Below are 21,378 nucleotides of genomic sequence, written 5' to 3'. Positions count from 1 at the left end.
AGATCAGAATATAATGAGTTACTTTATAACAGGCTTCCACTCTTACATCAATCAGACAAGCAGCCTGAAAATAAACGCAACCTTTCTGTCTTTTTGTTTCCTGGGAAGTCAAGAGTTAGCATTAAAAGAAAAAGAGTACAAATGAAGGTTTATATAAAAAAAAATAGCCCCAAGTGCTAAAAAAACGATCTGGGAAAAATTGTAGTTTTACAGAACTATTTGTTTTTTTTGTTGTAGGGTGCAAAGGATATATGTAAATAAGTGTAGGTCTCAGTGCCATATCATGTAATTAAGACTGAAATGTATTAATCTTTAAGGAAAGCGAATTAGGTAAATTTTACATCAGTAAAAAATTTGAAACAGGTGAAAGTATGAAAACATGTTAATAGAGCTTCAAACTTTTATGCTGTGTTTTTGTATCAGTCTTGAAAAAACTACAGATTGGTATCTGTCCTCCTCTGCAGGTGATAGGTGGGAATATTTCAGAGGATGAATGTGATCAAGCAGCTAACCATGGTTTTGTTCTGATGAGATTAGTTAGCAAATTTAGTAGATAAACTAAACATTTTCCTGTTACTTAAAATACTTACTCAACTTGTAAAGAGTTTTGTCAAACTAAGACTTTGGAAACGCTTTTTAAAAACACTCAGTTTTGTACCTTTGAACAAGTGTAGCAAAATTAATAGGTGAAACTATATGCAAATTTTTATAGATCTTTGCTTAATTCAGGTAATATCAGCCTAATATATTTCTTTTGGTTAATTATAGCTTGCTACAATTGGCATTGCACAACTTAACTCCAAATGTATAAACTTTTCTGTTAACCTGGCATCTGTGGGAAATGGCTGCTTTAGTAATCCATTAATGGAAAGTTACCATCTGTAGTAGATATTTTGAGAATTCACATGGAACAAACAACAGACTACTAAGCCCATACTTTGTATTTCTTTCTTTCTGTATTTCATAATCACAATACTAATGAATTATTCTCGTGTGTCAGGTAAAATTTTAAGTATTACCTTTTTCAATCTTCCTAAGAGCACAATGAGGTAGTTATTATTACTACTTTTGTTTTCTGGATGAAAAGACTGGGACACAGAAAAGTTAAGTGACTTGCATTGTATCACATTGAGAAGGGGCAGAGCTGAATTCAAGTTCATTCTCTGAACACTTACACTATACCAGCACTCTGTAAAGATACATATAACCCAATATTATTTAAAAACTCAAAGCAACTTAGTTTATCCTATCTTTTGTAACTATAGGATGGTTTCAAATAGAAAGAAAATCTATTTTAAAGCCTGCAAAGTACATCTCCAGATATGCTTATTGGCCTCTGTCTGATAATGCTTCTTCCAACTCTTAGTGTTTTCCAAGCTATATCCTGCACGTATCCTCACTAATAAAAGGGCTTTCTTCTTTAACAAAGTCTATTGCTTAAAAAATTCTGCAATCTCATCTCTCCCAGAAAACCTCCAAGTGATAAAAGTGGAGTGTTGATTTTGACCTGCTCTGAGACATGCAAAGATTACTTTTTACTCACTTATGTCAAGTTTTTGAATTGCTACATTTTAAATTAATATACATATTTGTTTAGATATAAGTTTAGTCTATTTTTGATGTTTTGTTTTAGAAAAATTTGAATGTCTTAGGTTACAGGGGCATAGATGTTATAGGCTTTGCAGTTTAATTACCTTGAACTTTACTTAGCACCACATTAATACAACGAGGTGCTTAATCTTTTCTGTAATTATGATTATAGAAGATCAAAATAAAACTAGAATTACAATGTTCTTTTCTTATATAAGCTAATGATTTAAGTTGGTAAGATGTCATTTCTACTAATTAGACAAAAATAATTTATAGTTAGATCAACCATCTCTAGTACCAGAATATACAGGATACCTATAAAAGAAAGAGAAGTGAAAAGTTCATTCCTTGACTTAGGGAACATTTTATTTAATTTTTGTCCTTAAAATAATTTTTATAAGTTTTTCTGTAGCTCTCAACTTTTATTTCCATGAGAACCAAAAATAAATATCATCCTATTAGAAAAAAGAATAAATCCTGATCCATTCTAATAAAATAATGTTTTTGTAGAATTTTCTTATATTTGGTAACACTTAACTACTGAAAATCAAGCTGATGCAGAGTTTTTTTCAATGATAAGTGATTCAATGTTTTAGGGTGTGACAGTTTGATTACTTTTCTCAGAGGAAGTAATCAAAACAAAATTAATTTTCTTGATAAAAAGAACAGCTACTTCATTTATTGTAAAAAAGGGAATTCAGAGAACTTATGTAGGTCATTGTCAGTAAAAAAAAAAAAAAAAAAAAAAAAAAAAAGGAGAATGTAGGGCTAAGTGCCCCACAGGGTCGTGGGGTGTCCCTTATGCTGTGCTGAGGCAAAGGATCTGAGAAATAAATAGACAGGACACGGAAGTACAAAGAAAGCGCAGTTGGGCTTGGGGCGGGGACGGCTACGCCACCTATAAGCGGAGATAGAAGAGGCCGTGAATACCCAGAATCATCTGTATTTATTGCGTATAATTTAGGGGGCAAGGTAATGAGTGAATTCATCTTTAATGATAGTGATAGGGTCATGAGCAGTAAAACGAGGAGTCCATCCCCATTAGGTCACCTAGGCTAGGAGGTGGACAGTGCGTAGCAAGGGGTCCACTCCTATTAGGTCATTGAGGTAAGGAGATGGGCCATGTGCAGTAAGGGGTCCACCCCCATTAGGTCACCGAGGCATGGAGGTGGGCCGTGCACAGTGAAGAGGGTGCAGTGTACCATATCTCATCTATGGGCATGCTATTCCTAAGAATATCTGTAGGAGGATGCTTAAGTCATACAGCAGTAATAGAGCTGTCAGGGTCTACTGCCACCTGCTGGCAGGTTCCAATGACTTATATAGGAGGATGCTTTTGAGCTAGCACTGTAACAAGAACTGATAAAGTTCACAGTCATCAAGGTACAATTACCCGGAGGGGTTTTGAGCTCTCAGATGCTCGAGGGATTGCCAGTCTGAGGGCAGCCTTCCACAAGAACTGGACGCAAGGTCCTACAACTCCTTTATCAGGAGGAGTGGCTCTTGCCCCAAGCCTGCCATACAGTGGGTATCTTTACGATACTGAATGCTGCCGCCTGGGCGGTGGATTCTTGTCCTGGTATAACTGTAACTGTTTTTCCCTTAAATCACGCTCTGCACCGTGTCTGCTCTAGACATTCCTCCGACTATAAGCTGCTTATTCCTTAATTCATGCTCTGTACTGTGTCTGCTCTAGGCATTCCTCCAATTATGAACAAAGATATATATATATATATGGAAATTACTTAGTAGTAAGATATTCTTTAGGTACTCATTCTATGAACTAATATATGATTATATATAAGGGATTATATAAAGGGAAATAACTGAGTAGTAACACTATAAACTGAGATATTCTTCAGGCACTAATTGTGCCAGGATTCTGCTTAATTCTCCTTCCTTGGTGCCTATATAGGGGGTTACCCACAGGAGAAAATACAATAAAATTAATTATCTGAAAAGTACATAGGATGATTTAAAGTTTCCATTTTCTCCTTATTTATTTTGTTTTCTTGAATTTCTTTCATATTTATATAAGCTAAGAAAACATATTTCCCCATAAATATTTTTATAATGACTTTTGTTAATTTTTATGTAATTTGTAACTATTACATTTATATTACAACACAGACATATCCTTTCATCTCGAATATAAATTATTTTTATACTTCATCTTTTTAAAAGTTGTATTTAAATTATTCAAAAATTCTTATATCATGCTAATTATGTGAAAGGACTTTAGGTACATAATTAAAAATACTCTAGCATTTGCATAATTTAACGGATTAAGAAGAAGAATTTAGAAAACCATTCCAGGGCAATTTACTTGTTTTGAACATCTAGTTAACAGCTGGAGTAATAAAACTTAACACAGCAGTAACCATCTTTTACACTGATCCTCCATGCACACACAAACGCTAGGAAGGATTAACTACTAATTCTTGCTTTCTTTTGCCATAGTAATTTTCCTTGAAAAAAAAAATGAGAATCCTTAACTGTAGAATAGTTGAAATTTATATGCATAATATGAATAACACTGATTAAAACCGTATTTCAATTTAATATAAATGCAACAAAGAAAGCTAGTTCTTGACAGCTGATACAGATATTTATGATATAATGTCCTTGAAATTCATATAAACACATTTTAGACAATAAACAATATTATAGTAATAGCCAATGTCATATTCAGCCGAAATTAATTTTGAATTGACTAGTTGAAAAAGACTAGGCTCACACCTTGTCAGATGTTTAATACATTTGTTAGATTATACATTTTATAATGTATTTTATATGAAGTATTTACTGTGTATTTTAAAACTACAAGTTTTTATCTTTTTTAGTGATTCTTTTTTAAGTATCAGTTTCTTTGTTTTCATTTAGTATGTCAATACTTTGGGATACTTTCAATTGAAAGTATTAAATGAGCCTGCATTCTCAGATCACAGGGAAAGAGTTACTTTTTTAATTTAATTGTAAAAATAAATAATCATTATTCACACAGTTACCTTGTTCAGGAAATACCAGAAGTTGATGATGTGAATTGTCCTTTCAAGATACAAATCATTCAGTCACTCAAATTGATATTCCATCCTTTTAAAATTTTACTTCCATACATCCAAATTTCTACATATATTGTAGGCTTAATAGAATCAAAATAAAGATAAGATTGAAACTCTTGTAAAGCAAACTGTGATGGACTTCTTTTAAAATGTCTCATCTCTAGATAAATGGTTAAGTTACATAGCAAGGGATGTTGTTTTATCATTACTTTTACACAGTAATCTGATTTTTAAGATCTTACCAACAAATAGGATTGAGTTTTGCCAAAATTTTCTTCTTTTCAGCAACAAGTTAATTTTACTCATGCTACGTTACCATAGTTGTGTATGGCAAGCGTGTACACAATTTATATGAAATAAGCTGGATAAATGACTATCAGAAAATGATGATTGTTAGTATTTTCTTTCTTCTTAGTCTAAAATCATTTTGCAAAAATTACATATTTGCATGTATTTGTTTATAAATATATAATTATTAACATATATAGAGCATCCCAGAATGAAGTAGTATACTATAAGTTCAATGATTTTATATACAAAAATGTATTTTGTACCTTAATTTTTCAAGAAGTGCCTCTAGGTATGGTATTACATGAGGTAGTAATAGCAAAGAGGATTTATTTATATATTATATTATTAGCCATCAAGTCAAAGCCATGGAATATCAATAGGGAATATACTTAATACGTACCAAAAATGATAAGAGTATTTAAGATTTTTGCTGTTATTGGGAAGAAACATACATTATAGGGGGCAAAAAAAAAAAATCATTATAACCTATGGCCATTAGGATTTAGATTGGACTTTCAATGATTGGCAGGAATGTAATTTGAGTGAAGGAAATAGCTTTAACCTAAATAAAAGCCAGGTGCTTTGGATATTAATGTAATGGTAGTGGGGGAACTTCAGAAGAAATTTGTGTTGAGTGTGGAGGGAGACAGGGAAATAGTTGTTATGAAGGAGGTAGAGGTTGAGTGAAGTTTAAGCTTGCAAATTTAGGCTATCTGGGAAGGGGAATAGGGAACCAGATGCCTTAATGGTACCATGATGAGGCTTCTGCAGTAATCCGAAAATAAATTGATTACAACAGAAGTAACTGAAAAACAATGATGAAAAGAAGTGTGATCAGTTTGAAACATTTAAAGTGGCAATGTGTCACAAATTTTTTAAGTGAAATACCAGAAGGAAATAAAAGGCTTCACTTTTGATAATTGTGATATTGGCACAAGTCAGGAATTTGCAAAGGGGAGCGGGTTCAAGTTGAGTCAAGTATGGTGCAGAAATGATAAGTCTGAGGTTTTGGCAGATAATTAAATTGGCAGTGTTTTGTGAAAAAACAAATAGAATTTCATATTATAGCCCTGTCACTTAATGGCGATGGATTTACCACATAACAAATTAACAAATCTAAGCAACATAGAATAGTAGCTTTTATGCAATTTTAGTACTTACTAATTTTGGGGAAAATATAAAACAATTGGAGAGGGAAATCTAAGTTAATTTTCAGAGGTAAATTTATTTTATATTATCAATAATGAAAATAATCTAAGATAAAGAGAGAATTTAAGTGAAGTTCCCAGGATAGGGAGAGATGTTTGGGATTATTCCAGAGTAGTCAAATAATGAAAGGAAAAATCAGAATTCTCAGGCTTAAGTAAGAAATGTATTCTAGTGTCTGTACAGATAAGTGGTAAATGAGTATATCTCAAAACAATACTAGAATATAAAATTCATTTGCTATAGAAACTTTAGAACACAATGTATCGTCCATAAAAATATTATTTGCAGCTTTTAAAAAATCAATATGCATATATATTAATGTTATCCGAAGAGAATAATGAAAATAATGCTTGGGGCCTTTCTTTACTGACTCTATTTAATAAATTAACTGCAAAACTACTATTTTAGAACTACTTATTTATGAGGGAAAATGGAGAGACAAAAAATTAACTCCCAAGTTTTCCAGAATTGCTATCATTTATATCATAATATATGTTTCTTATATAATATATATTACAATATAAATATCATACAAGATAAATATAAATATATAAGATAAAAATTATAAATATCATATAAGATATATGAACTTGTTGGTTAAATAGACAATAACTTTCTAGTAAACCCATTACAACAGCTTTCAACAATGTTACATGGAAAGCTAAATTGAAATACATAAGAAAATATTTAAACAACTTTTTACTTACCTCTATTATTTCAATTAATTTTCCTAAAATTTCATAAATGAATACAAAGAAGACTAGATTTTGAGTAAGAATTTTTATTACATTTGTAAATAATAAATTATAGTTTGTGTTCATTATATAATTTTTACAACTCTTCTCCATCAGATACATTTTGAAAAGTTGTTGAAAGTACTTCCTGATTTTTGAATCAAGTTTTCTTTTAGATTAAAAAATGCTTGATTTACCAAATGTGCATAATAAATCATGTGTAATACAAAATTATAGTCTAGCACTTGAAAAATATTTATTTTTATTAATTATTTTTGGAATTTTTAAATGAGATTAATAGGGTAAGAATATCCATTTGAGTTTATGCAACCAATTTTGTACCTTTTTAAATTGTGTATACTTGCTTAGATCTGCCATTAGTATCCATGTGTGTTTTGCCCATAGAAGGCAATCCATTGTAGAACTTCAGGGTTAATATAAAAGAAACATTTTGCCTTTAAAGAATTGCCTGCTTGAAGTTCTGCCTTCATTTCTTAGAAGCCATGAATAGAAATTTTTCTGAAGCTTTGAATAGAAATAATTTTAAAGTGGCAGATATTCTACAACTAACAATGGACGAATTGCCTTAATTTCATCATGACTTAAATATAAAAAGTCGAAGAGAGAATTTGGTGTTCCACTCTTTCTTCTTCATCTAGAAACTTTGTTATTAAATATGTGGAAGTCAAATATGATTAAAGTATTTTAGCATACTACACACTGTGATCTTTAGAGTTACATTATCTGTAAGTTACAAGTAGCCCAACTAAAACATCTGCAGTGTGGTATTTTTGTGCAATTTAATTTTCACTAAAAGTATCAGAGTAAATAGGAAAGTCACCGTCAGCAAAATTTGAATACAGAAATTTCATTCATAGGACAAAAGGATTCTTTTAAAATGGAGTCAAACATGCAGAATGATATTTGTTCTTTTTAAAATGATGTGTTCTCCTTTGTCTTAATTTACTTTTATTTCTCATAGTATCCTATATTTGTAGAATATAATAAATAATTTTAAGTATATTTTTACAGTAACATCCTTACTTAAAATTGATATACCATCATCCTCAGAAACTGTTTTTTTAGTAGTATGAAAATGTTTGAGATATGTTTGATAATGTATTTAGGGTAAAATATTGTTATAGATTGAATGTTTTTGTCCTTCAAATTCATATGTTGAAATCCTAATTCTAATGTGATAATATTTGGAGCTGGCGACTTTGGGTCACAATTAGTTCATGAGAATGGAACTTTCATGGAATGAGATTAGTGCCCTTATAAGAGTAGGTCAAAGAGCTAGCAAGTTCTCTTCCTGTCATGTGAGTAAAAAAGAAGTCAGTGGCCAGGAACATGGAAGAAGTCCTCACCAGAACCTGACTATGCTGACACCCTGATCTCAGACCTCTGGCTGCCAGAACTATGAGAAATACATTTCTGTTTCTCATCAGCCACCAAGGCTATTGGGCTTTGTTATAGCTGCCCAAACTGACAAAGACAAGTATCTCTGAATCCGACTATTTCTATGCTCTTCTGGCCCGTATGGGAAAGTTGTGTGGAGAGAGTTAAGTGTGCCAGGGATTTGCAGTGGTAGAATGATTATTTGAACCCAGGCTATCTCCAGAGCATGTACCCTCCACCACTGTACTTGACTGCCTCCAAATATTTGTCTGAAACATTGCATAAGGGAGGATGAGCAAGGGGAGGTTTTTGGAAGAAAGTGAGCACAAGGAGAGTGTGGCTGACAGTGAGTGCACTGCAGCAGCTTCCATCAGAATTTAGTCTTAGATACATTCGTACTCAATCTTTGGGTGGGAGCACATCTCTCTGTTTTTGGTGTTCATGTACCTTGTATGTAATTGGATAGATTCTTTAAGTCACCATTTCTCTCCCTTGCCACCTTCACCAGACTTCACGTTTATCCTTTTTTTTCTGGCCAAGATACTTTAGGGAATGCTACTGTTCTTGGAGGGTAAAGGGAGAAGGACCACTCTTTATTATCCCTTCACATTTCATAGTATTTTGTAGATTATCTGTAGTTTGTGTTTTGGGGTCATGGTATTTTTATTTCTTTGCTGTAAATTGATAGTTTTTCTTTCTCTTTATATTTGTTTTGTTGTGCCCACTTGGTTTTAAGGGTTGGAAGAAAAGACAAGAACATGCTAGTTCTCTGAAGTATTTAATTGGAGTCCAAAATAATGTTATCTAAATTAACATTGTCAGAACTTAGGTATTTTGGTGTAACTTGAATATCTCTCGAGGAAAACAACAACAACAATAGTAGCTATTGCCCAGAGCTCTGTTGGAGTTTAATGGAGCTGATCAACTTGTGCAAACTTTAGCCAAGTACCATATACTATGATAGTTACATAATAATGTTAAACTATCATGAACATCATCATCATTAATTGGGGCTTAATTTTTCTAATATTAAATATAATTTTTGTTTGGATGTCCTTTAAATTCTTCAAAATAATAACTCCATAAATACTTTATTCTGAATGTACTAATTAGGGAAATAAAATATTTTCAATATATTTTTGATTTGGATTATGTTAATATCTTTGTATTCATGTAAAGAGCTCTTGTATTATTATGTTAAATACACTAGTTACATCAATTTATAAAAAGTTTGTCTAACATCAAATGATAAATAAACGTACTCTTTGGTTTTATATAGTGACATTTAACTATTTAGGTGTGCATTCCAGTTAGAATATATTAATGGGATTTATTTATCTCCAACCTTAGGTGAGACACTTCCTTTCTTTGAGTCTCATGCTCATTAATAAATGCTTCATAGACAAGATCTCGAATCACAAACCTGAAGACCTGAGTCTACCTGAAGAAACACTTTGATGTATCAGTTCACTGTTTAAGGCATGTTTTAAATTTAAATGCTTTTAGTCAGGGCATGGTGTCACCAGTTCCTTCTGTCTCTGCTACTCAGAATTAGTTTATGGCAGTCACTCATATGTTTATGCTAGGTATGTGACCACAGAAGGAATTTGAGATTTGACTCTTGACCTATATCTCTATGTTCTCTTCCACCTTTAAAGTTGTCTATTCATGTGACTATTCCCATTTATAAGAGAGTTGAACAAATGGGTCTTTTCTCAATCTACCTGTCCCTATCATTACACTTTTTGATGGATACCTGTAATTGTCATATTTTCCTCAGAAGAAATGCCCTTTTCTGTTCTGTTGACATGGAAGTTAGTCATAGGTCCCAGAGAATAACATGATTTTTAAAATGTTCATTGTAAAGTCTATGAAGATATTTTGAAAAAGAATTATTCTTAATTTACTATACAAGAAGTAGCAAATTGAAATCCTATCTTATATTCTCAATTTTATCATTATATTTATTTCTTCTTAGAGCAATTATTGAAATCTTATTGATGTCAGAACTAGAACTTATGTTGAACTTTATAAATGTAGTTGGAGGATTTACCCTAAAAAAAAAAAAAAAAAAAAAAAAAAAAGAAATGCTAAATGATCTTGAAATAAAATTCATGGAATTATAGTAGGCTAATGATCAAGATAATGAGATATTTTAAAGAAAATGTTTTGTACTCTGTGTATCAGATCCAAATTCATGTGGTTATTTTTAGTACTTTACAAATATGAAGTTGACCCACTATTCTTAATATTAATAATACTACTTGGAAAATTGTAGTTGTCATTCAGTAGTTGTAATGGATTATTGTATAGTCAAACTGCATTATAAACAATGCCAGGTCCCTGTATAGAATTGGTACATATTTTTTAACTTTAGGGGAAAAATATAATGTAACTTTTATAAAATATGAGGATCAAACTGGTATCATTGGCTAAGTTCAATTTATAATCATAATTGTAAAATTATTAGGAATACTCATTACTTAAAAGGAAGGAATTGGTAAGATTTACAAGTGATTAATTTCTCATAGTACAATTTGCCTAGAAATTTAATATTACAGATTTAAGCAAAATCATTAAACCTACCTGGTGGTTTCACAGTTCTAAAACTGGATGTGCATGCTAAAATGCTGATTCATAGTTCTTCCTCTCCTTAGGGTCTACAGTTCTCTGTCCTCTGTTTAACCTAAGATAATAATCTTGAAACAAATTTCAGAAATGATGATAATATGAATTTATATCCATAGAACCTGAGAAAGTCAAACAGTCTTAGAATTAATATGTGTTCCAAATAAATATTTACATCAGTATGATAAATAGTCCATTCATAAGAGCAAAATTTCATAACTTTCTTCACAGCAAAAGAGTAATTGCTGAGATTCCAAGATTTTTTAATAGTTAGGATCTCAAGTTGCATGTTATTTTTTGCCATATTCTATTTGTCAAAATAACTATTATAACATGGCCAGCCCAGATTCAAGAGTCAGTGAAACAGACTCTTGATAAGAAGAGTTGTAAAATTGTCTTGCCAACTATGTCATGTGATGTTACTTTGGATAATAGGACACTGAAAAATGTGTGCCACTAGGGCTAGTGTTTTAAAAAATGAGAAACCACAGGATAGAGATCCTACATTTAGAACAATCCCAGCTACAATGAATGATTCCAGCCATATCAGACATAGACCTGCATATGTGACCATCCAGCCCTAGCAGAACAGCCTGGGGATCAGAACCACCAAACCATGCCATATAACCTTGAGAAACTATAAATGTTCATTGTTTTAAGCTGCTAAGCACTGTGTAGGATAAGCTGACTGATGATAATCCCCTTTCCTGCAAATCAAGGAACAGGAAGTTAGCATGTCAAATATTAGTTCAAACCTGTGTAGCAGCGACTAGAGCCAAAAACTGAGGCCTTATGCTAAGTCTTTTGATAAGCACGAATAGTGGAACAATGCCCCAAAGGACAAAATGCTTTCATGGGCATCTTTATGGCAGAAAGAACATCTGTCCTCCAAATCTTATATAACAGTGTCTAATAAGCTGAAACCAAATCATACCTGGAACCCTACCTACAGGGAAATCTGCAAAATATAGATTTTAGTCCTTTAAAATTGACAGCACAGGAATTCATATTAGGAAGAATAATAGACAGTGAGCTCCAATCTATCATATCTGCTATAATCAGCCTAGGTTCCTTTTCTTTGGTAATTGTGTTCATTTTTATGAATTTTGAGGATATAATTTCCTGTGAAGTTTAATATTCATAGTTTTTTAGATACAGGAAATAATTTTTCAAATTGCTATCTAATTAACTTGTATACCAAGAGAGATGGTGTTTATTCTCTAGGCCCAGAGTTCTCTATAATTTTCTTAAGTTTGGAATGGTGGGAAAGACTCCTCTTTACAGTCTTCATCCTCATCACCTGCAGCTTACTGTTTCCATTTTTTAATGTGTTAGGGCTCATATATAAGCTATTACCTTCACTAGGACCTCGAGTTTCTTTTCTCTTTACCTCCAAAGTATAATTAACATATAACCATATTTCACTTCTTTTTTTTTAATAGAAAGTTTAGCAGTATTTTTTTCCCCATTTATTTATTTTATTGCATTTTAGGTTTGGGGGTACATGTAAAGAACATGCAAAATTGTTGCATAGGTACACACATGGCAGTGTGATTTTCTGCCTTTCTCCCCATCACCTACATCTGGCATCTCTCCCCTTGCTATCTCTCCCCAGCTCCCTACCCCCCACAGTCCCTACCCTATTTCCCCCCAACTGACCCCAGTGTGTAGTGCTCCCCTCCCTGTGTCCATGTGTTCTCATTGTTCAACACCCGCCTATGAGTGAGAACATGCGGTGTTTGATCTACTGCTCTTCTGTCAGTTTGCTGAGAATGATGGTTTCCAGGTTCATCCATGTCCCTACAAAGGACACAAACTCATCGTTTTTGATGGCTGCATAATATTCCATGGTGTATATATGCCACATTTTCCCTGTCCAGTCTATCATCGATGGGCATTTGGGTTGGTTCCAGGTCTTTGCTATTGTAAACAGTGCTGCAATGAACATTCGTGTGCACGTGTCCTTAGAGTAGAATGATTTATAATCCTTTGGATATATACCCAGTAATGGTATCGCTGGGTCAAATGGAATTTCTATTTCTATGTCCTTAAGGAATTGCCACACTGTCTTCCACAATGATTGAACTAATTTACACTCCCACCAACAGTATAAAAGTGTTCCTATTTCTCCACATCCTCTCCAGCATCTGTTGTCTCTAGATTTTTTAATGATCGCCATTCTAACTGGTGTGAGATAGTATCTCAACATAGTTTCGATTTGCATTTCTCTGATGACCAGTGATGATGAGCATTTTTTCATATGTTTGTTGGACTGATGTATGTCTTCTTTTGTAAAACATCTGTTCATATCCTTAGCCCACTTTTGAATGGGCTTGTATGCTTTTTTCTTGTAAATCTGTTTTAGTTCTTTGTAAATTCTGGATATCAGCCCTTTGTCAGATGGGTAAACTGCAAAAATTTTTTCCCATTCTGTTGGTTGCCGATTCACTCTTATGACTGTTTCTTTTGCTGTGGAGAAGCTGTGGAGTTTGATTAGGTCCCATTTGTCTATATTGGCTTTTGTTGTCAATGCTTTTGTTGTTTTGGCCATGAAGTCCTTGCCTATGCCTATGTCCTGAATGGTTTTGCCTAGATTTTCTTCTAGGGTTTTTATGGTGTTAGTCTTATGTTTAAGTCTTTAATCCATCTGGAGTTAATTTTAGTGTAAGGTGTCAGGAAGGGGTCCAGTTTCTGCTTTCTGCACATGGCTAGCCAGCTTTCCCAACACCATGTATTAAACAGAGAATTCTTTCCCTATTGCCTGTTTTTGTCAGGTTCGTCAAAGATCAGATGGTTGTAGATATGTTGTTTTGCTTCTGAGGCCTGTGTTCTGTTCCATTGGCTATATCTCTGTTTTGGTACCAGTACCATGCTGTTTTGATTACTGTAGCCTTGTAGTATAGTTTGAAGTCCGGTAGTGTGATACCCCCCACTTTGTTCTTTTTGCTTAGAATTGACTTGGCTATGTGGGCTCTCTTTTGGTTCCATATGAAGTTTAAGGAGGTTTTTTCCAGTTCTGCGAAGAAGGTCATTGGTAGCTTGATGGGGATAGCATTGAATCTGTAAATTACTTTGGGCAGTATGGCCATTTTCACGATATTGATTCTTCCTAACCATGAACATGGAATGTTTCTCCATCTGTTTATGTCCTCTCTTATTTTGTTGAGCAGTGCCTTATAGTTCTCCTTGAAGAGGTCCTCTATGTTTCTTGTTTCTACGTATTTTTTTCTCCTTGTGGCAATTGTAAATGACAGTTCATTCTTGATTTGGCTCTCTTTAAGTCTGTTATTGGTGTATAGGAATGCATGTGATTTTTGCACATTGATTTTGTATCCTGAGACTTTGCTGAACTTGCTTATCAGTTTCAGGAGGTTTGGGGCTGAGACGATGGGGTCTTCTAGATATACAATCATGTCGTCTGCAAATAGAGACAGTTTGACTTCCTCCTTTCCTATTTGAATGCCCTTTATTTCTTTTTCTTGCCTGATTGCTCTGGCTGGAACTTCTAATACTATATTGAATAGGAGTGGTGAGAGAGGGCATCCTTGTCTGGTGCCACATTTCAAGGGGAATGCTTCCAGTTTTTGCCCATTCAGTATGATATTGGCTGTTGGTTTGTCATAAATAGCTTTTATTATTTTGAGATACGTTCCATCGATACCTAGCTTATTGAGGGTTTTTAGCATAAAGGGCTGTTGAATTTTGTCAAAGGCCTTCTCTGCATCAATTGAGATAATCATGTGGTTTTTGTCTTTGGTTCTGTTTATGTGGTGAATTACGTTTATAGACTTGCGTATGTTGAACCAGCCTTACATCCCCGGGATGAAGCCTACTTGATCATGGTGGATAAGCTTTTTGATGTGCTGTTGCAATCGGCTTGTCAGTATTTTATTGAAGATTTTTGCATCTATGTTCACCATTGATATTGGCCTGAAGTTTTCTTTTCTTGTTGAGTCTCTGCCGGGTTTTGGAATCAGGATGAGGTTGGTGTCATAAAATGATTTGGGAACAATTCCCTCTTTTTGTATAGTTTGGAATAGTTTCAGAAGGAATGGTACCAGCTCCTCTTTGTGTGCCTGGTAGAATTCAGCTGTGCACCCATCTGGACCTGGGCTTTTTTTGGGTGGTAAGCTCTTAATTGCTGCCTCAACTTCAGACCTTCAGAGTTTCGGCTTCTTCCTGGTTTACTTTCTGAGAGAGACTTTTCCAGACTCCCACAAAGTTTTAAAAAATTGATCAGGTTCTCTTCTTATAATAAGGAAAGCATTATAAAGTAATCATCCCATAGCATTGTATATTTTCTCCTATGGTCTGGTGAATAAGAGATGGGTATTAGGAGGGGAACATCTCACAAAGGGGCCAACACTGAGAATATTTATGAATGTATGTATTTATTTTTATGATTTCTATAAAATGTGTGGGTACATTGTAGGTATATATATTTATGGGTTTTATAGAATATATGTGATGTTTCCACAGGAATGCAATGTGAAATAAGGACATCATGGAGAATGAGGTATCCATCCCCTAAAACATTTATCCTTTGAATTACAAACAATTCAATTAAACTCTTCTAGTTTTTTTTTTAAATGTGCAATTAAATTATTGACTATAGTCACCCTGTTGCACTATAAAATAGTAGGTCTTATTCATTTGTTCTATTTATTTTGTGTTCATTAACCATCCTCATCTATCCCTCAATTCCCCACTACCCTTCCCTGCCTCTGGTAACTATCCTTTTACTTTCTATGCCCATGAGCTCAATTGTTTTTGATTTTTAGATCCCCACATTTAAGTGAGAACTTAAGTGAAAACATGCCATGTTTATCTTTCTGTGGTGAGCTTATTTCACACAATAGAATGCTCCCCAGTTTCACCCATGTTGTTATAAATGACAGGATCCCATTTTTTACGGTTGAATAGTACTCCATTGTGTATATATACCAAATTTTCTTTATTCATTTTTTGATGGGCACTTAGGTTGCTTCCAAATCTTAGCTATTATAAGCAGTCCTGCAACAAACATAGGAATGCAGATATCTCTTTGATGTACTGATTTCCTTTATTTTGGATATATACCCAATAGGGAATATGGTAGCTCCATTTTTAGTTTTTAAAGGAACATCCAAATTGTTCTCAATAGTGGTTTTACAACCTTAAATTTCCACCAACAGTGTATGAGACTTCACTTTTCTCCACATCCTTGATAGCTTTTGTTATTGCCTGTGTTTTTAAAAATATATCAGCCATTTTAACTGGGATAAGATTATATCTCATTGTAGTTTTGATTTGCATTTCTCTGATGTCCAGTGATGCTGAGCACCTTTTAACATGCTGTTTGCCATTGCCTGTTTGTCATTTGTATTCTTTCTTTTGAGAAATGTCTATTCAAATATTTTGCCCATTTTTGATTGGGTTATTAGGTTTTTTCTTACATAATTCTTTGAGTTTCTTTTATATCCTGATTATAAATCCCTTGTCAGATGTGTAGTTTGCAAATATTATCTCCCATGATGTGAATTGTCTCTTCATTTCGTCGATTGTATCTTTGGTGTGCAGAAGCTTTTCCATTTATTTTTCTTTGGTTACCTGTGCTTGTGGGGTCTTGCTCAAGAAACTTTTTGCTCAGACTAATGGCTACAAGATTTTCTCCAATGTTTTCTTGTAGTAGTTTCATAGTTTGAGGTCTTAGATTTAGGTATTTAATTCATTTTAATTTGATTTTTATATTTGATGAGAGACAGTGATCTAATGTCATTCCTCTGCATATGGATATCCAGTTTTCCCAGAACCATTTTTTGAAGAAACTATCTTTTCTCCAATGTATGTTCTTGGCACTTTTGTTGAAAATGAGTTCACTATAGGTATGTGGGCCCTCTCTTCTGTTCCATGAGTCTATGTTTGTTTTTATACCAGTACCATGCCGTTTCGGTGACTATAGCCTGTAGTATAATTTGAAGTCAGGTATGTGATTCTTCTAGTTTTGTTCTTTTTGCTTATAATAACTTTAGCTTTTCTAGTTTTTTTATGGTTCCATATAAATTTTTGGATTTTTTTTCTATTTCTGTAAAGAATATTGGTATTTTGATAGGGATTTCATTGAATCTGTAGATTGCTTTGAGTAGTATGAACGTTTTGACAACACTGATTCCTTCAATCCATGAACATCAAATATTTTTTCAATTTTTTTTGGTCCTCTTTAATTTCTTTCATCAATATTTTGTAGTTTTTTTATGGAGATCTTTCACTTCCTTGGTTATATTCATTTCTAAGTATTTAATTTAATGTGTGGCCATTATAAATGGGATTACTTTTTAAATTTATTTTTCAGATTTTTCACTGTTGGCATATAAAAATGATACTAAATTTTGTATGTTCATTTTATATCCTGCATCTTTACTGAATTTTTATCACTTCTAACAGTTTTCTGGGGAAATCTAGGTTTTTCTAAATATAAGATTATATCATCTGTAAACAAAGATAATTTGACGTCTCCCTTTCCAATTTGGATGTCCTGTGTTTCTTTCTCTTGTCTGATTTCTCTAGCTAGAACTCCCAATACTATGTTGCATAACAGGGATAACAGTGGGCATCCTTGTTTTTTCCGAATCTTAGAAGAAAGGCTTTCAGTTTTTCCCCATCCCATATGATACTAGCTGTGGGCCTGTCATATATCACTTTTATTGTATTGAGGTATATTCCTTCTATCTCCAGTTTTCTGAGGGTTTTTATCATGAAGCGATGTTGAACTTTATCAAATGCTTCTTTCAGCATTAGTTGAAATGATCATATGGCTTTTATTCTTTATTTTCTTGTTATAATGTATTACATTGATTGATTTCATATGTTGAACCATCTTTGCTTCCCAGGAATAAACCCCACTTAGTCATGATGAATGATCTTTTTAATATATTGTTGAATTTGATTTGATATTATTTTGTTGAGGATTTTTCTATCAATAGTAATCAGAGATATTGACCTGTAGTTTTTTTGTTTTGTTTTGTTTTGATGTATCTTTGTCTGGTTTGGTATCAGGGTAATACTGGTCTCATAGAATAAGTTTGGAAGTATACTGTCCTGCTCTGTTGTTCAGAATAGTTTGAGTAGGATTGGTATTAGGTCTTCTTTAAATGTTTGGTAGAATTCAGAAGTAAAGTGATGAGTCCCAGGCTTTTCTTTACTGGGAGCTTTTTATAATTGCTTTGATCTTGTTATTTGCTATTGGTCTGTTCAGGTTTTGGATTTCTTTCTTGTTCAATCTTAGTAGGTTATATGCATCTAGGAATTTACTCATTTCTTCTAAATTTTCCAATTTATTGGCATATGGTTGCTCATAGTAGCCACTAACTATCTGTTGAATTTCTGTAGTACCAGTTATACTGTCTTTTTTTATCTGATTTTATTTATTTGAATCTTCTTTCTTTTTTCCTTAGTCTGGTTAAAAGTTTATCAATTTTGTTTAACTTTTCAAAAAACCAACTTTATGTTTTCTTAAGTTTTTGTATTGCTTTCTCCAATTCAATTCCATTTGTTTCTAATCTGATCTTTATTATTCCTTTTCTTCTACTAATTTTTGGTTTGGTTTTTCTCTCATTTTTCTGATGCTTTATTTATTTTTGATGCATCACTAGACTGTTTATTTGATGTTTTTCTTCTTTTTTGATGGAGGCACTTAGAGCTTCAACCTTTCCTCTGACTACTGCTTTTGCTGTATCCCACTGGTTTTTATATGTGATGTTTCCACTATCATTTGTTTCAATAAATTTTTACTGAGAAAATATTTAATAAAATTTAACCTAATGAATGGATAAGACCCTTTTATATTCCAAGAGAAATCTTCATATTTACCTTTGGTAGCAAAGATCACAGGGCTGCCTGGTACACAGGAGTATGTGATATCTGGGTTGGGCTTACCTTGAAATAAGATTACTGCCTATTGCATTGGAGAGTTTGATAGTTAAGATTATGAATCAAGTTGGCTAATCCATGGTACCCAGGTTTTGGTCAAACACCAGTCTAGATGTTTCTGGGAAGGTATTTTTTTAATGTAATTAATATTTAAATTAGTAGACTTTCATTAAAGCAGATTATTCTTCATAATATAGGTGGGCATCACACAGTCAGTTGAAGCCTTATGAGAAAAGAAAAGGTCTTCCTGCAAAAAAGGACTTCTGCCTGCAGACTGCCTTTGAACTGGAGCTGCAATATTAACTCTTTCCAGCATCTTCAGATAGCAGGAATGCTCTACAGATTTTTGCTAGTCCCCACAAATATATGAGCTAAAATTCCGTAAATTTAATTTCTCTATCTTTCTCTCAGTATGTGTGTGCGTGTATATGTGTGTATGTGTGTGTGTCTGTGTGTGTATGTTAAGTGCGATAATGATTAAATGACAGTAACGATTAAACTCACTTTCCAGGGTTTGAATGGGAATAAAAATAACTGAAAATAAATAGAGATTCTTATTCTTGGTAGATAAGTTCCCTCACTTCCCTTTCTGAGTAATAGAGAGAGACAGCATAGAGGGAAGTTAGGGAACTAACCTACCAAGTTGAAGAATCTCTATTTACTACTAGTTATTTACTTCCCATACAAACCCTGGAAACTATGTTTAATTACTATTGCCATTTAACAGGAGAAAAACTCACTCCCAGAGAAGATAGTAAGTACAGCAGTGTGTGGTATGAAGCAATGATGAGAACTCAGTGTTATCAGTTTTCTTACCTTCTGCTATTCTCAGATTATCTTGCTGCCTGCTATTTGTGAGAGGAATTGGCTGAGGACCCTTGTATTAGCTAGAGAGAGAGAGAGAGAGCACTGTGTTCCCAAAATAAAAGAGACTCTGGAAACTAGAAGAGGACAAAAGATAGACTTTGACATGTTATTAGGAAACTACATAATGGTCACTCGGGTTTTACTAGCAATCTTTTTCCTGCTATTACCCTGAATTTCAAAGATGATATAACAACTTCCCTGGTTTTTTTTTTTTTTTCCAGACCCTTATTTTTTGTTACCCATTAGTGAACTTGGAAAGGTTTTTATTTCCAAATGTATTGCCTAATTCTCCTGCAGTAGGTTTCACATTTGGATATTTCATTAAGACTGGCCTAGGACAAATCTTTGTCCTTCAGATGGAGAGTGCGTAGAGACTATTTACTTCCTATTCTGCTATTGCTATGTGCCTTTGAGTGAGAACAATTACTGCAAGAGTTTCCAAAATGATAGTACCTTGGGGAAAGAAAGTTTAAAATAATTAGATTTCTTATACTATAAAATAAGGGGCAGCCTTCAAAGTCCAAAGCCAAAGTCATTTCTAAAGATCTCTATTATTTAGAAGTTCCCTGGAAAGCATCTGGCACCTATTTTTAGAATCATAGGATATAATGACCTTAAGATACCATACTCAGGGCAATTTATCTGAGGCTGTCTGAGTGGTTGGCATCTTATATATTTAGAGAGAGGAAGGATTTTCTGATGTTAGTAGTGTGCTTTCTTTGGTTGATTTTTGTTTGGAATTCTGTCAAAATATTTTAGTTAGTTGCAGCATAACATGATTTTGAAAGGTAAAGAATTTTAGAAGATATGAAACATTATAAGACAGAAGGTAATTTTTTCACCTCAAATAGATATAAAAGTATTATACTGAAAAGTGCAACCACTTTTATACAAACATGTATAAATAAATATACTAGGTGTCACAAGGGAAATTCATCTGAAAATCTTATTTGCCTATTTTCGAGATGTTTACCATTTTTTAGGCATGACAAAAAAAATACAAAGGAAGTGTTAAAAGAACTAGAATTTAATCACAGTTTGAAGAAACTATAAATATGGTACTACTCTCGGTTTATCATGCAAAGGGAAAATCGATTTTAAGTCCAGGTGACCTATGAGCTGGACTTTAAAGGACATTTTGCATTTTAACATGTGTAGATATGCAGAAACTCTTCCAGGAAGAGGCGCAGTCTATAGAGATGCAGAGAACAAGAGGAAGAAGAAAATGACATTCATTTGAGGCCAACACAAAAGTAGTAGCTGAAATGAATAATTTGTCCAGAGTGCCATAAGCAGTGAAAGAGGCAACATTTAATGCAAAGTGTTTCTAACTCCAAATCTTGTTTTTCTAAACCTATATTGGGAGAACAGAGGAACATTCTTGAGGTTCATAGGTTGTGACTGGAGTATAGAGTGTGGATCCATATATAAAATATAAGATAGGGAAGTTATTTTAAAGATTATGTTTTGGACCCTGGTTCAGGGGATGTCCTTATTGTAGCTAACTGTTGTGCTTCAAGCTCTTCCTTTAATATGTACTGCGAATAGTGAGATTTATTACACAGTCTTAACTTAAATGCAGTTTAGTTGCATGTGGATGGTGTTGTTGGGATAAAGGTAATATTTCTTCTGAACCCATGGTTAGAAAGGGCAGGAGAAGCTGGAAATAAGATATCTCCCATCCTCCTTAG

General features: G+C 33.3%; 1 protein-coding gene and 1 long non-coding RNA gene across 4 annotated transcripts in view; both read left to right on the top strand.

The window, feature by feature from the left end:
- Positions 1–21,378, top strand: part of ADGRB3 (adhesion G protein-coupled receptor B3) — a 741,588-nt gene that overhangs the window by 22,991 nt on the left and 697,219 nt on the right. The window lies entirely within an intron of this gene.
- LOC116548957 lies at positions 177–21,147 on the top strand. The gene is made up of 3 exons (XR_004267658.1): positions 177–2,273; positions 8,510–8,512; positions 21,136–21,147. It is a non-coding gene; the product is annotated as an uncharacterized LOC116548957 (long non-coding RNA).

This window comes from Sapajus apella, unplaced genomic scaffold (assembly GCF_009761245.1).
Source record: "Sapajus apella isolate SASKATOON/1434 unplaced genomic scaffold, GSC_monkey_1.0 scaffold6, whole genome shotgun sequence".
In the NCBI taxonomy this organism is placed as follows: domain Eukaryota; kingdom Metazoa; phylum Chordata; class Mammalia; order Primates; family Cebidae; genus Sapajus; species Sapajus apella.
The sequence above is the reverse complement of the archived record's forward strand: the minus strand, read 5'-3'. Positions and strand labels throughout refer to the sequence as shown.